This window comes from Rhinoderma darwinii, chromosome 5, assembly GCF_050947455.1.
Source record: "Rhinoderma darwinii isolate aRhiDar2 chromosome 5, aRhiDar2.hap1, whole genome shotgun sequence".
NCBI lineage: Eukaryota > Metazoa > Chordata > Amphibia > Anura > Rhinodermatidae > Rhinoderma > Rhinoderma darwinii.
This window is the reverse complement of record NC_134691.1, coordinates 253,055,277-253,070,251: the sequence shown is the minus strand read 5'-3', so window position 1 is coordinate 253,070,251 and position 14,975 is coordinate 253,055,277.

Genomic DNA, 14,975 nt, shown 5'->3' with positions numbered 1-14,975 from the left:
ACTTGCTCCTCTCTGGCTGTATGTACTGTGTACAGCGTCAGAGAGGAGGAGGAGTATTACAGACGTTCGGCGCGTCTGCATGGCCCCTCCCCCCGGTCCAGTCCCGGGCTGAAAATGCCGCCCCCCCCCGTTTGGGTAGGTGGTGCCGCCTGAGGCCGTTGGCTCACCTGGCCTCATGGCAGGTTCGGCACTGGGTGCCAGCACTAATTTAGTGATGTGTCTCTTTCTATGTTTCCGACTGCACAGGAAAATGAGAATGGTATTGACAGTAGCCAATCTCTCTCAATACTGCTACCAGTATCATAAGTTGGACTATTTGGTATATGGGCTGTTTTTTCATTTTTGCTCCATTAAAAATTTATCTTATGCAAATGCAAAAAACATATAACGTGGATTTTTACATTTGCAATGACCTTTTTAGTTGGATCATTTTGGTTGGTTTAGTGAATTTGGGCCATTTTTCTCTTTTTAAATAATTTTATTATTGCAATTCTATATGGCTGCTGACACCCATATCCAATAGCATATATGGAAAGTAGTTCGCCAGAATGGACCACCCCTTCAAGGGTGACCAGGATGACCATATCAGAGACCAAGTTTTCTGCCAACAACAATCAAAATTCCTATTATTTATTTTAAAACTCTATTAACTTCCGGGGCGATGGAATAAATTATAGAAACAAGCAAGAACAGTGAACATGAGTTTGCTCAGTGACAAACTGGTACAGAAGGAGAGAAGACCCTGCCCGCGAGGGCTTACTGTGTATAGTAGTGGCAGGGTTATTGCAAGTTCTAAACTATTCTTAAGAGGTGAGTTTTCAGTTTTTGTTTTTTTTTGAAGGGTTGTATTGTTGGAGAGAGTCAGTTGTGTTGGGGTAGCAAGTTTCAGAGTATGGAGGAAGTATAGGAGAACTCTTGGAGACGATGATGGGAGGAGTAGACAAGAGGAGAACAGAGAAGATTGTGGATTACCTTGTATGTCATTCTCAGCATTTTGAAAATTAATTCGCTGGGCAATGGGTAGCCAGTAAAGGGATTAGCAGGGTGGTAACGGTGGTAAAGTAATGAAGGGAGAGGTTGATTAACCAAGCAGTGGAGTTGACAATGGATCGTTATTTTAATATAAAAATTATCAGCCAGCAGGCAAGCCCTCAGAACATTGCACATAATAGTGCCCTCTAGCATCAAAATGACAAAGCTATGGATCCACACGTGTATAGAGATCAATTAAATGCTTTAGCCTTTGTGAAAAGCGATCTCGAAATGGGTCTACATTAACAGACTCATGAAACAAAATAAAATATGAAAACTTCAGCATTATCTTGAATGTTCTTTACCCATACTCCTCTTACACTAACACACTGAATTTTTGAATAAGATTTCTTAGCCTATAGGCTCAGGTTACTTTATACATGACAATGCCACTGACATCCCCATACCCAAACTATTATGTCCCGCATACGGCAAGATTTTGTTTATTTAGCTTGGATCTTTTGGCTCATGCACTGTTCATTGCAACAATTGTGCCATGAACTAGGGAACATCATGTACACAGCAGTTCCTTCATCAATATATGATTTAGGGTTCATTACAACAAGAGTAGCCAAACTCCCAACCCTAAAAGCAATGACAGTATATTTAAAGTGAACCTGTCAGCTCTCCTGACATGTCTGTTTTAGTAAATACTTGTATTCCCCATGAAACAACAATGCTGGAGCATCTTTACTTAGAATTCTGCATTGTACCAGAGTGCAGCTTGAAGAAAAAAATGGTTAGTATGGTCCTAAACGTAATGCCCTGTCAAATAGTTAGTACAGTTGAAAAAGACTTATGTCTATTAAGTACAAGCAAGGGATGGGAAACAATGTGGATGAGGATATTGAAATTATTTTGTTCTAAGAAAATGTTCAAACCTTTTGTGAAGCCATCAACTATTTTTGCTAAAACCAGCTCCTGAGATAACTATTCCACAGATTCAGAGTTCTTAAGGCAAAGTAGGTTTGTGGCTTCTGGAGATTGAACCTTTTCTTCCCAGACGAATGTAGCACCACCCTTTTTATGGAGGGAATTTTACATGTAAAAGTTTTTCACCATATTTTTTTGTCACATACCCTTACAACTTAAAGAGACTCAGTCACCACATTATAAGTGTTCTATCTCCCACATAAGGAGATCGGCGCTATAATGTAGATGACAGCAGTGCTTTTTATTTAAAAAAACGATCTGTTTTCACCACTTTATTAGCGATTTTAGATTTATGCTAATGAGTGTCTTAATGCCCAAGTGGGCGTGTTTTTACTTTCGACCAAGTGGGCGTTGTACAGAGGAGTGTATGACGCTGACCAATCAGCGTCATGCACTCCTCTCCATTCATATAGGCAGCGCATAGGGATCCTTTTAGATCGCTATGTGCTGTCTTATACTAACACATTAACAATACTGAAGTGTTTAGACAGTGAATAGACATTCCACGGGATGTCTATTCACAATTTCTGCCCTTCGTTACTCTGTCTGTGGTAGTTACAGCAGAGGACGCGTAATCCCGTTTTAACCTGTCATTTACCGTGTAATCTCGCGAGATTACCCTTCCTCTGCTGTAACTACCATAGACAGAGTAACGAAGTGCAGAGATTGTGAATAGACATCCAGTGGAATGTCTATTCACTGTCTAAACACTTCAGTATTGTTAATGAGTTAGTATAAGACAGCGAATAGCGATCTAAAAGGATCCCTATGCGCTGCCTAAATGAATGGAGACGAGTGCATGACGCTGATTGGTCAGCGTCATACACTCCTCTGTACAACGCCCACTTGGTCGAAAGTAAAAGCACGCCCACTTGGGCATTAAGACACTCATTAGCATAAATCTAAAATCGCTAATAAAATGGTGAAAATAGATAGTTTTTTTAAAATAAAAAGCACTGCTGTCACCTACATTATAGCGCCCATCTCCTTATGTAGGAGATAGGGCGCTTATAATGTGGTGACAAAGCCTCTTTAATGTCCCCCTTAGATCTAATTATTTTCATCTCTAAGATTCTCAATGCCTCTTTCCAGTTTTGTGGCTCTACTTTGTACCTTTTCCAACTCCAGGGCGTCCTTTCTTTGAACTGATGCACAGAACAGAACTGCATATTCCAGATGAGGCCGCACTAATGCTTTGTAAAGTGGTAATATTATGTCCCGGTCCAGAGAGTAAATGCCTCTTTTAAAACACAACAGTATTCTGCTGGCTTTAGATGAAGCTGACTGACATTGCATGCTGTTATTTAGTTTATGATCTACAAGTACACTCACATTTTCAGCAACAAGGGAGTCAGTTTTACTCCCCCTAGGGCATATGGTGCATGGGGATTATTAGTACTCAGATGCAAAACTTTACATTTATCCACTTTGAAACTCGTTTGCCAAGTGGATGCCCAAACACTCCACTGTGTATTGTCCGTGGCTGTGGGATGTCAGCTCCAACCTCCCCCTGACAGCCGCAGCCACGAGTCGGCAAGTCGGCAGGCGCTGGCCCCAGCCTCTTCTTCAGGAGACGCCAGTGCTCGTGTCCACTCACCTCTGCCGGATCCCGTAGGGTGCGTGCGCACGCTCGTGCCCGCTCATGAAGGGGCAGCGCGCGCACCGGACCTCATGGACGAACTTTGACCCGTGAGTACCCTGGACTATAAGAGGGGTCTAGCCCCCTAGTTCTATGCCTGAGCGTTGTTGTGTTCCCTATAGTTTGTCTATGTGATGGCCTCCTAGTGTGTTTCCTGTTCCAGTCCCTGTTCCAGTCCCTGTCCCTTTACCTATACTTGTTTCCAGTTCCTGTTCCTGGCAATCCATACCTTCCTGGTCTAGCATGGAGCTGTGCCAAAGTCGTGCTGCGCTACATACACGTCTGACCTGCTTCACCTCGCCTGACGTCCGCCTGCTACCTAAGTCCCAGCCGAGCCTGCCCTGCTGCTGTCTGAGCTGCCACAGGTACCTATAGAACTATAGACAATCACCTGCTCCCTGTTGGCCAGCTGCCTTACCGCCAAGGCAGTACGGCCCAGTGGGTCCACAGACCCTTTGTGACACACTGTGTCCATGTCAGCTTGTAAGTTATGAACATCTTCCTAGACTGCTGATTAGCCACTAGTTGTCTGAAGAGCTAGGATGGCAGCATAACTAAGCACTAAATGAGCAGTTATAGTAAATTTCACACACATTATAATAGTTAAAGGGGTTGTCTGAGACTTTAAGAAATTCATCATGACTCCAGGATATGCTATAAAATAAAAAACAAATAATACTCACCTGTTACATCCCCTGCCTTCACAGTACTGAATCTAAAATAAAACAATCGCACAGCGCCTCATGGTGCAGTTACCCAGGCTGAAAATAACAAAGAAAAGGTAGCAGATAAGCTCACCTGCAGTGGTTGTGCAAACACAGGCACAACACTGATGTAGGCGGTATGGTAGATGTCGATGACAGCTGCAGCCATATCCCTGCCGTAAGACAGTAATGTCTCCGCTATGATAAATCATCAAGTTTAGAAAAACTGTGGGAAATTGGGTATCAGTTCTACTGACATCAGACAAGGACAAGATAGGTTGTTTAAGGAAATGTTTTTTTGGCTACGTGTTTCGCAGCGTCTTCTTCAGGCCTTAAATAAAAACAAAGTAAAAGGCAAAACCTTTATAGTACATACAGTGGTAGAAAAAAAGTTTAAAAAAAAACCACTAAACAGAGGCTATTCAATGACATCAGATGATGTCATGGGTTAAAAGTAATGGGCAGGAGCTCCAGCATATAAAATCAACATCCATATAAATACGCCATACAGGGAATACATCACGTAAATGTAAAAAACAATCATACTATAAATACATGTTGTGTAATCATATATGTAAAAGGATAAAATGATACACTAAAGTGTGACAATTCAAAAAATGTAGTGCTCAATGCAGTTTAACATAAAAGACATCAGTGTCCGTGACTCCCGATCGAAACAAGGCATGAAGCGGTGAGGAGTTATAGCAATGTCTAGTGTATAGAAGAGTATTCAGATAAACCCGCCGTAGCTGATTGTCATGGGGACAGATAGACGCTGGTACGCAGCCAAAGTGTGCCAGTAACCATGTTATAACCTGCTTCTGTCATGAAAGCTACGGATCCAAAAGTACAGACTGGAACAAAATGATACTGGAGCAGATCACCACAGTGAATCAATGTCCGTGTAGGAGTTAACAACAGGTGCAAATGAAAGGCTTTGCACTTTACTCTGTTTTAATCTATGGCCTGAGGAAGACGCTGGTCCAGCATTGAAATGTGTAGACAAATAAAGATATCTTGTCCTTGTCTGATGTCAGCAGCGCTGATACTCAGGGCCGATTCTAGCTTTTCTACTGCCTGAATCGAAAATTCAATTGGCGCCCCCCAGATTTGATTGACATCCCCCTGGCTGTTCTACATCACTAGCAGCCTCCTCCAACTCTTGTAGATGCGCCGCTGCCTTGTACTGGCATGCACGGTACAGCCGAGCAGAGTACACCTCATTGCATGGTGAGTGCCCAAGTAGTACAAGGCACTGGCACATCCGAGAAAGTTGGAGGAGACTGGTAGTGATGTATAAAAGGCAGGGGGATGTTAATCAAGCATGGAAAGGTGGGTTTTGAGGCAGGAGTATGTGACTCTTCAGGATAGCGGCACCGCTCCATGACCCTTTAATGAGTAAGTGACATATGTTTGGAATATTGTCAGGTCATGTATTACTGCATGTTGGCGATTCAAGGGGTTACAACTACCTGACAGGTTCCAATTAAATATACAATGAATTGAAAACAATTCCATCTGCCCTGCAATTTTGTTATTATAAATATATCCTACATAATTAGAATATCAGAACCAAGCTCTGACATATACGACTTCGGAACCAAGCTCAGTACATGAATGCAGCACCAGAACAAGGCTCAGTACATATATACAGCACCAGAACATAGCTTAGTACATATATACAGCCCCAGAAACAAACTCAGTACATAAATACAGCACCAGAACAAAGCTCAGAACATATATACAGCTCCAGAACCAAGCTCAGTACATATATACGGCACCAGAACGAAGTTCATACATATATCCAACACCAGAACCATACTTAGTACATATATAGAGCCCCAGAACCAAACTCAGTACATAAATACAGCACCAGAACAAAGCTCAGTACATATATACAGCTTCAGAACCAAGCTCAGTACATATATACAGCACCAGGACCAAGCTCAGTGCATATATACAGCACCAGAACAAAGCTCAGCACATAAATACAACACCAGCACAAATACAGCTCAATTTAATGCAACACCTGCCGTATTCATTTGTACGCCATAAAACTACAGCTTCCAGCATAGCCCGAACAATTGTAAGGATATGCTGGGAGTTTCTATATCACGAAAAAATAAATCATACCACCTATCATCTCACTGCAGATCATACAGTGACTACAGTACTGATTAGAGGCAGAATAAAATTTACATTAAATGACTCAACGGTGACATCTTTCCGATTCTAGTTGTTCTTCTTCTCTATTCTTCTCCATCCGGTCTGGACCTCTATGATGAGTTCTCCCAGCCACAGCCCATTTCTGCAGTTTGCCGCTCAGATGTCTTCAGCTTCTCACTTTTCAAACATTTCTGCACCTATAAACGAAGATAAAATTCTCATGGTGCCACACACTACGCCCCTAAATATAATAGTTCCATACACTGTACCTCTAATTATAATAGCGCCATACACTGTGTCCCTGATTATAATAGCACCATACACTGTGTCCCTGATTATAATAGCACCATATACTGTGTTCCTGATTATAATAGCACCATACACTGTGACCCACACACACACAGTGCTTCCTGTAGATAGTGCCCCCCACAGAGCCCCCTGTAGGTAGTGTCCTACATATATCCCCCTGTAGATAGTGGCCCACATACAGCCCGTATAGATACTGCCCCACCTATAGCCCCCCTGTAGATAGCACTCTAAATATAGCCCCCCTGTAGAAAGTACCTCACATATAGCCCCCCTGTAGCTAGTGCCCCACATATAGCACCCCCTGTATATAGTGCCACACATATAGCCCCCCTGTAGATAGTGGCCTACATATAGCCCCCCTGTAGATAGTGTCCCACACATAGCCTCCCATGTAGATTGTACCCCACAAATAGCCCCCCCGTAGATAATGCCACTCACACTTATAAGTGAAAAAACAAAAACTCTATATAGTAACCTTGATCCCGTCCGCATGCCATCCTGTGTCTTTGCAGGCCTGCTTTTTTATTAGCAGGTCTGCTGGGGCTGAATGATGCAAGTGCTGGATGACATCATCGCGTCACTAGCATCGCTGTAAGGCGCTGATTGGCAGGGCAGAATGACATGCCCTGCCAATCAGTGCCTTTTAACAACGATCATTGTAAGGCGCTGAATGGTTGGGCATGGAACACCTCATGGGCGGTGCGGCCCTGCTGGTACCCAATTTCCTGTGGTTTTCCTAAACTTGATGATTTACAGCACGGATGCTCTGGCCCCCGCTGGCCTTTGTTTATTTTCTTAAAGCGATTACATGACGTACATCCATAACCATAACAGAAAATCACTGGACTCAGGGGTCATGTGCTGTATATGCTAGTATCATCATTGAGGCCGGTGGTTGGCAGCAGTGGTAAGGTGGATATATGGCATGCCATCGCTGCCGGAAAAGAAAGAATCAAGGGTACCACAAGAGCAGGGGTGGTGGAGCTGCAAGGGATTTAACAGGTGAGTATTTTCTGTTTTTATTAAATAACATATCCTGCAGCCTGAATAATTTCTTAAAGTCTTAGACAACCCCTTTAACTCCTTCGGTTATGGTGTTCTCTTGTCAATTCATTTTCACCGGAGAGACTCTTTAAAAATATACAGTTTCAACATACAACACTACATTTTACTTATTTATCTACTATTTTTTGCAGCAGAAATATCTTTTTAATACCAATATATTTAAAATTTTATCAAACGCCAAAGGAATCAGAGCCTCAAGCCACATTTTTTTGCCTGCCAGATAAGATGATGGGATAGCCTAGAAATATCAATCTCTTTCTCAAGACAAATATACAAAACCAGTCCAGCATGACAAATTTATCACCCAAAAAGAAGGATAGTGAATTCAAAAGCCTTCAGCTCATATCTCTTGTAAACATTTCATCATCCCCACCTCCAGCCATCAACAGCCACGGCTTGGAGAGGCTGAAGACAAATTAATAACCAGTTTTCTATAACTGGGTTAGCACAATTGTCTTCATTTGATTTATTCTGCTGAAAAGACGAATGTACAATGTTCATATGTTTATATCTATATATGTGAATCGTGCAGATACTGTATTGGCATTCAAAACAGTGTATATATATATATATCTCAATCAGGAAATTTAAACGTAAGCTTTTTTAGAGACTATGAAGAGCTGCCTTTCGACAGACACATACAGACATACAGACTCTTTCCTGTTATATCTACATCTGTAAGTCTGCAGTTTTTGTGAAAGCTTTTGCAGCAGATTTTTGAGCCAAACACAGGAGTGGACCCAAAAACAGGGAAAAGTATTAAGTAAAGAAATATATGTCTCCTCTCTTTGTATCCACTCCTGTGTTCAGTTCAAAAATTTGTCCAAAAAAACAGCATGTGTGATTCCAGCCTAAACCTTAAATATGTTATTCTAATTGTACTCCTGTAGTTTTGTACCTTTTTGAATTAGTATCAAAGCTGTCTGTACACATGAAATAAAAGTATATAGGTATCACCCTACTGTTACCGGTAGGTAGATGTTAGAGAAACAGGGATCAAGCATGTTGGATTTTAACATGCCCAATTCTTTGTTCTTCTGGGAGATAATCCATTCATAGAGGGGTCTGGCAGTGGCTTACTTCACTCTCCTTATTGAAAAAAAACATGCTCAATTGAGTCAAATGTGCATGTTCATGGTGGAGTTGGGAGAAATAGCTATCGCATTGAATTTATCTAATGTGTGTCGCCAGGTTTGTATTAAGGCTGAAATGGCTTAATACATTGGGTGCTAGGAATATAAACTTTATTTATGACAAATGGTAAGACATGCAAATTTTAATTTTACATTTCTTTATGTAATAGTACACAAATTAAGAACATAGCTACAAGAAATTATGAACAACATGTTGGAATTACCATTAACTGAGAAGCACCTGTCTAGCTATTTACTTTCACAAAATGCACGTTGAAAACAGCTTTTGCAAAGTCAGTGAGAATAAAGACCAAAACCTACATGAATTATCATCCAATACTGTATGATTTACATGTTAGTATGATAGACTGTAATTTGCTACTGCTTGGCCATTGCTGTTTATCTTATGTAACAAACAATATAGAACAATTTGTACCTGTCATTTAAGAAAAAAAAAAGGAAGATGTGGATGTGTAATAGATGTAGTGCAGGCAGGAATGTATCTCTCTAACCTACATATTTTAGGTCTTACGGAGACATCATTTTTGTAAATGTTAAAAATGGGTGTAAAGGATCTGCCTGACACAGCTTCTGTGTCGACGCCCCTGGTTACTCACTCTGCACCTGCTCCTAAGTCTCTTCGAGAGACCCCCTTCTTCCACCAATCAGCCTGGGAGGCTGAGGAGTGGGAGAGCATATCACAGCCTGGCCAGACAGAGCTAGCTCCCGCCCTCTGTCTATTTACCGTCACTTCCTGCTCCTCCTTTGCCTGTGATTCTTTCAGTCTGTTTCCTGGCCCTGCTGCTGCTGCTTACTACTTGTCTTCTGCTTCATATTGACCCTGGCTTGACTGACTATTCTCCTGCTCTGCGTTTTGTACCTCCTCCACTCCTGGTTTGACTCGGCTCGTTCACTATTCTCCTGCTCTGCATTTTGTACCTCGTCCACTCCTGGTTTGACTCGGCTCGTTCACTACTCTTGTTGCTCATGGGGTTGCCGTGGGCAACAGCCCCATTTCCTTTAGCTTCTGTTGCCCTTGTCTGTTTGTCTGTCGTGCACTTAGTGAGCGTAGGGACCGTCGCCCAGTTGTACGCCGTCGCTTAGGACGGGCCATTGCAAGTAGGCAGGGACTGAGTGGCGGGTAGATTAGGGCTCACCTGTCTGTCTTCCTACCCTGTCATTACAATGGGGTTTCCAAGACTGGAAAATGTATGGCCTATCCTTAAAATAGGCCGTCAATGTTTGATCAGTGGGAGGTCTGACCCCCGGAACCCGCTACCGATCATCAGAACAAAGTGAGTGGACCTCCTCATGTACAGACAAGCTGCTGTGCCTAGATAAACAATGCTGATGAGTGGAGGTCCTAACCCATTAATCTACGGTCATTTTTCCAGAGGTGCAACTTAATCAGAAGGGTCCCTCAACTAAAAATGTAGGAAGAATAAGAAGATTGTGAAACATAAAATAGTCAGACCTTAACCCCTTCCCGCTCCTTGACGTACTATTACGTCATGGCAGCTGTATCGTTCGCGCTCCATGCCGTAATAGTACGTCTCGGGAGTAACGGCCGTTTCGGCCGTCCTCCCGACACATACAGGAGCTGTGACGCTGCTGTCTTGTTCAGCAGCTGTCACAGCTCCTACAGCGGGGACCGATCGCTGTGTCCCCGCTGATTAACCCCTTAAAAGCCGCGTTCTATAGAGATCGCGGCTTTTTAGGGGTTAAGCTGCCATCGCCGGCCTGCTACGCGATAGCGGCCGGCGATGGTGACTATGGCAACCGGACACCAAACAATGGCATCCGGCTATGCCATAGACGGAAGCCTAGTGGGTCCTGACAACGTCAGGACCCACTATGCTTGCTGTCAGTGAGTAGCTGACAGTTCTAATACACTGCACTACGCATGTAGTGCAGTGTATTAGAATAGCGATCAGGGCCTCCTGCCCTCATGTCCCCTAGTGGGACAAAGTAATAAAGTAAAAAAAAAGTTAAAAAAAGATGTGTAAAAATAAGAAAATAAAAGTTTTAAAAGTAATAAAAGTAAAAGTCCCACTTTTTCCCTTATCAGGCCTTTATTATTAATAAAAATATATAAACAAACAAATAAACTATACATAATTGGTATCGCCGCGTCCGTAACGGCCTGAACTACAAAATTATTTTGTTATTTATCCCGCACGGTGAACGCCGTAAAAAAAAATATTAATAAACCGTACCACAATCACAATTGTTTGGTCACTTCACCTCCCAAAAAATGGAATAAAAAGAGATCAAAAAGTCGCATGTACCTAAAAATGGTACTGATGGAAAATACAGTTCGTTACGCAAAAAATAAGTCCTCGCACGGCTTTATTGATTGAAAAATAAAAACGTTATGGCTCTTAGAATAAGGTAACACAAAAAGTGAATGATTGTTTACAAAACGTATTTTATTGTGCAAACGCCATAAGACATAAAAAAAAACTATAAACATCTGGTATCGCCGTGATCGTATCGCCCCGCAGAATAAAGTTAATATATCATTTATAGCGCACGGTGAACGCTGTAAAAAAAAAAGTATACAAAAACAATAGTAGAATTGCTGTTTATTAGTCACCACGCCACCTAAAAATGGAATAAAAACTGATCAAAAAGCCGCATGCACCCCATGAAAACTACAATGGATTCCTCAAGGGGTCTAGTTTCCAAATTGGGGTCACTTTTGGGGGGTTTCCAATGTTTTGGCACCACAAGACCTCTTCAAACCGGACATGGTGCCTAATAAAAAAGAGGGCTCAAAATCCGCTAGGTGCTCCTTTGCTTCGGAGGCCGGTGCTTCAGTCCATTACCGCCCGAGGGCCACATGTGGGATATTTCTCTAAACTGCAGAATCTGGGCAATAAGTATTGAGTTGCGTTTCTCTGATAAATCCTTTTGTGTTATAAAAAAAATGGTATAAAAAGAGTAAATGTCACCTCTACTTTGCTCTAAATTTCTGTGAAACACCTAAAGGGTTCATAAACTTTCTAAATGCTGTTGTGAATACTTTGAGGGGTCTAGTTTCTAAAATGGGGTGTTTGATAGGGGTTTCTAATATATGGGCCCCTCAAAGCAACTTCAGAAATGAACTGGAACCTAAAAAAATAAATAAATGAGGCAATACTTCGCTTCTTACATTATACTGATAATGAGCCGTGCCCACTCCGAGATGACCCCAGTTTTGACCGTTTGTATAAACGGAGACCCCTATTAGACCGTTCCAGTGCCCGGTTTTCCCAAGCATACACCCCCGAGAAGTGTTTTTCTATTGATGAGTCCCTGGTACATTTTAAAGGGAGGGTTCAATTCCGCCAGTACCTGCCAGGTAAGAGGGCAAGGTATGGCGTGAAGATGTATAAGCTGCGAGAGTGCATCAGGGTATACCTACAGGTTTAGGATATATGAAGGAAAGGCCACCCCCAAACCAGACTGCATCCTGGACTACAATAGGTACATGGGAGGGATGGACTTGTCAAATCAAGTCCTGAAGCCCTACAGCGCCATGCGGTGAGGTATAAGAAGCTGGCCGGGCACATCATACAGATGGCTTTGTACAATGCGTATGTGCTACGTCGATGTGCAGGCCAGAGGGGAACTTTCCTGGAATTTCAAGATCTAATCTTTAGGGACCAGGAAGGGGGGGCGCATCGTACCAGGGCAACACTTTCCAGGAGAAGGTCCCCAAACCGGTGGAAAGGGAAAGAGTCAAAAGAGGTGCAGAGTCTGCTATAAGAGGGGGATAAGGAAGAACACAATATACCAATGTGACACGTGTCCCGAAAAACCAGGGCTCTGTATAAAAGATTGTTTTAAAATGTATCATACATCCCTTGATTTTCAATTTACCCTGATGCACTCCGCACAGCTTACCCCCCTCATCTTTCCCTTCTGAGCCCTGCCGTATGCCCAGGCAGCTGATAACAGCCACATGTAGGGTATTGTCGTACCCAGGAGAACCCACATTACAATTTAAGGGGTGTATATCTCCGGTGGCGCATGCTGGGCACACTATATTGGACACTGAAATGGCATATACATATATAAAATTGCAAATCTCACACTGCACCATCTGCTGCGCATTATCTTTTACACAGTACCTGTGGGGTCAAAATGCTCACTACACCTCTAGATGAATGTCTTAAGGGGTGTAGTTTTTAAAATGGGGTCACTTCTCGGGGGTTTCAACTGTACTGGTACCTCAGGGGCTTCTGCACACATGACTTAGCACCAGAAAAGCTCCAGTAGGCCAAATGGTGGTCCTTTCCTTCTGAGCCCTCCCATGGGCCCAAAGGGCAGTTTATCACCACAAATGGGGTATTGCCGCACTAAGGACAAATTGGGCAACAAAATGGGGTATGTTGTTCCTTGTGAAAATAAGAAATTTTGATCAAAAATGACATCTTATTGGAAAAAATATCATTTTTTTCATTTCACAGCCCAATTCAAATAGGTGCTGTGAAAAAACTGTGCGGTCAAAATGATAACAAAAACCATAAATGAATTCCTTGAGGGGTGTAGTTTCCAAAATGGGGTCACTTCTGGTGGGTTTCCATTGCTTTGATACCTCTGGGGCTCTGCAAATGCAACATGGCACCCGAAAACCAATCCAGCAAAATCTGGACTCCAACAAACACATAGCGCTCCTTTCCGTCTGAGCCCTCCCATGGGCCCAAACGGCAGTTTATCACCACAAATGGGGTATTGCCGCACTAAGGACAAATTGGGCAACAAAATGGGGTATGTTGTTCCCTGTGAAAATAAGAAATTTTGATCAAAAATGACATCTTATTGGAAAAAATATAATTTTTTTCATTTCACAGCCCAATTCAAATAGGTGCTGTGAAAAACCTGTGCGGTCAAAATGATAACAAAAACCATAAATGAATTCCTTGAGGGGTGTAGTTTCCAAAATGGGGTCACTTCTGGTGGGTTTCCATTGCTTTGATACCTCTGGGGCTCTGCAAATGCGACATGGCACCCGAAAACCAATCCAGCAAAATCTGGACTCCAACAAACACATAGCGCTCCTTTCCTTCTGAGCCCTCCCATGGGCCCAAACGGCAGTTTATCACCACAAATGGGGTATTGCCGCACTAAGGACAAATTGGGCAACAAAATGGGGTATGTTGTTCCCTGTGAAAATAAGAAAATTTGATCAAAAATGACATTTTATTGGAAAAAATATATCATTTTTTTCATTTCACAGCCCAATTCAAATAGGTGCTGTGAAAAAACTGTGCGGTCAAAATGATAACAAAAACCATAAATGAATTCCTTGAGGGGTGTAATTTCCAAAATGGGGTCACTTCTGGTGGGTTTCCATTGTTTTGATACCTCAACGCCTCTTCAAACCTGGCATGCTGCCTAAAATATATTCTAATAAAAAAGAGGCCTCAAAATGCACTAGGTGCTTCTTTGCTTCTAGGGCTTGTGTTTTAGTCCACGAGCGCAGTAGGGCCACATGTGGGACATTTCTAAAAACTGCAGAATCTGGACAATACATATTTAGTAGTGTTTCTCTGGTAAAACCTTCTCTGTTACTAAAAAAAAATTGAATAAAATTGAAATTCAGCAGAAAAAATGAAATTTGCAAATTTAATTTCCACTTTGCTTTAATTGCTGTGAAATGCCTGAAGGGTTAAAAAACTTTCTATATGCTGTTTTGAATACTTTGAGGGGTCTAGTTTTTAAAATGGGGTGTTTTATGGGGGTTTCTAACACATAGTCCCCTCAAATCCACTTCAGAACTGAACTGGCACCTTCAAAAAAAGGCTTTTGAAATTTTCTTAAGAATATGAGAAATTGCTGTTTATGTTCTAAGCCTTGTAACGTCCAAGAAAAATAAAAGAATGTTCAAAAAACGATGCCAATCAAAAGTAGACATATGGGAAATGTGAACTAGTAACTATTTTGGGTGGTATAACCGTCTGTTTTTCAAGCAGATGCATTTAAATTCTGAAAAATGCTATTTTTTGT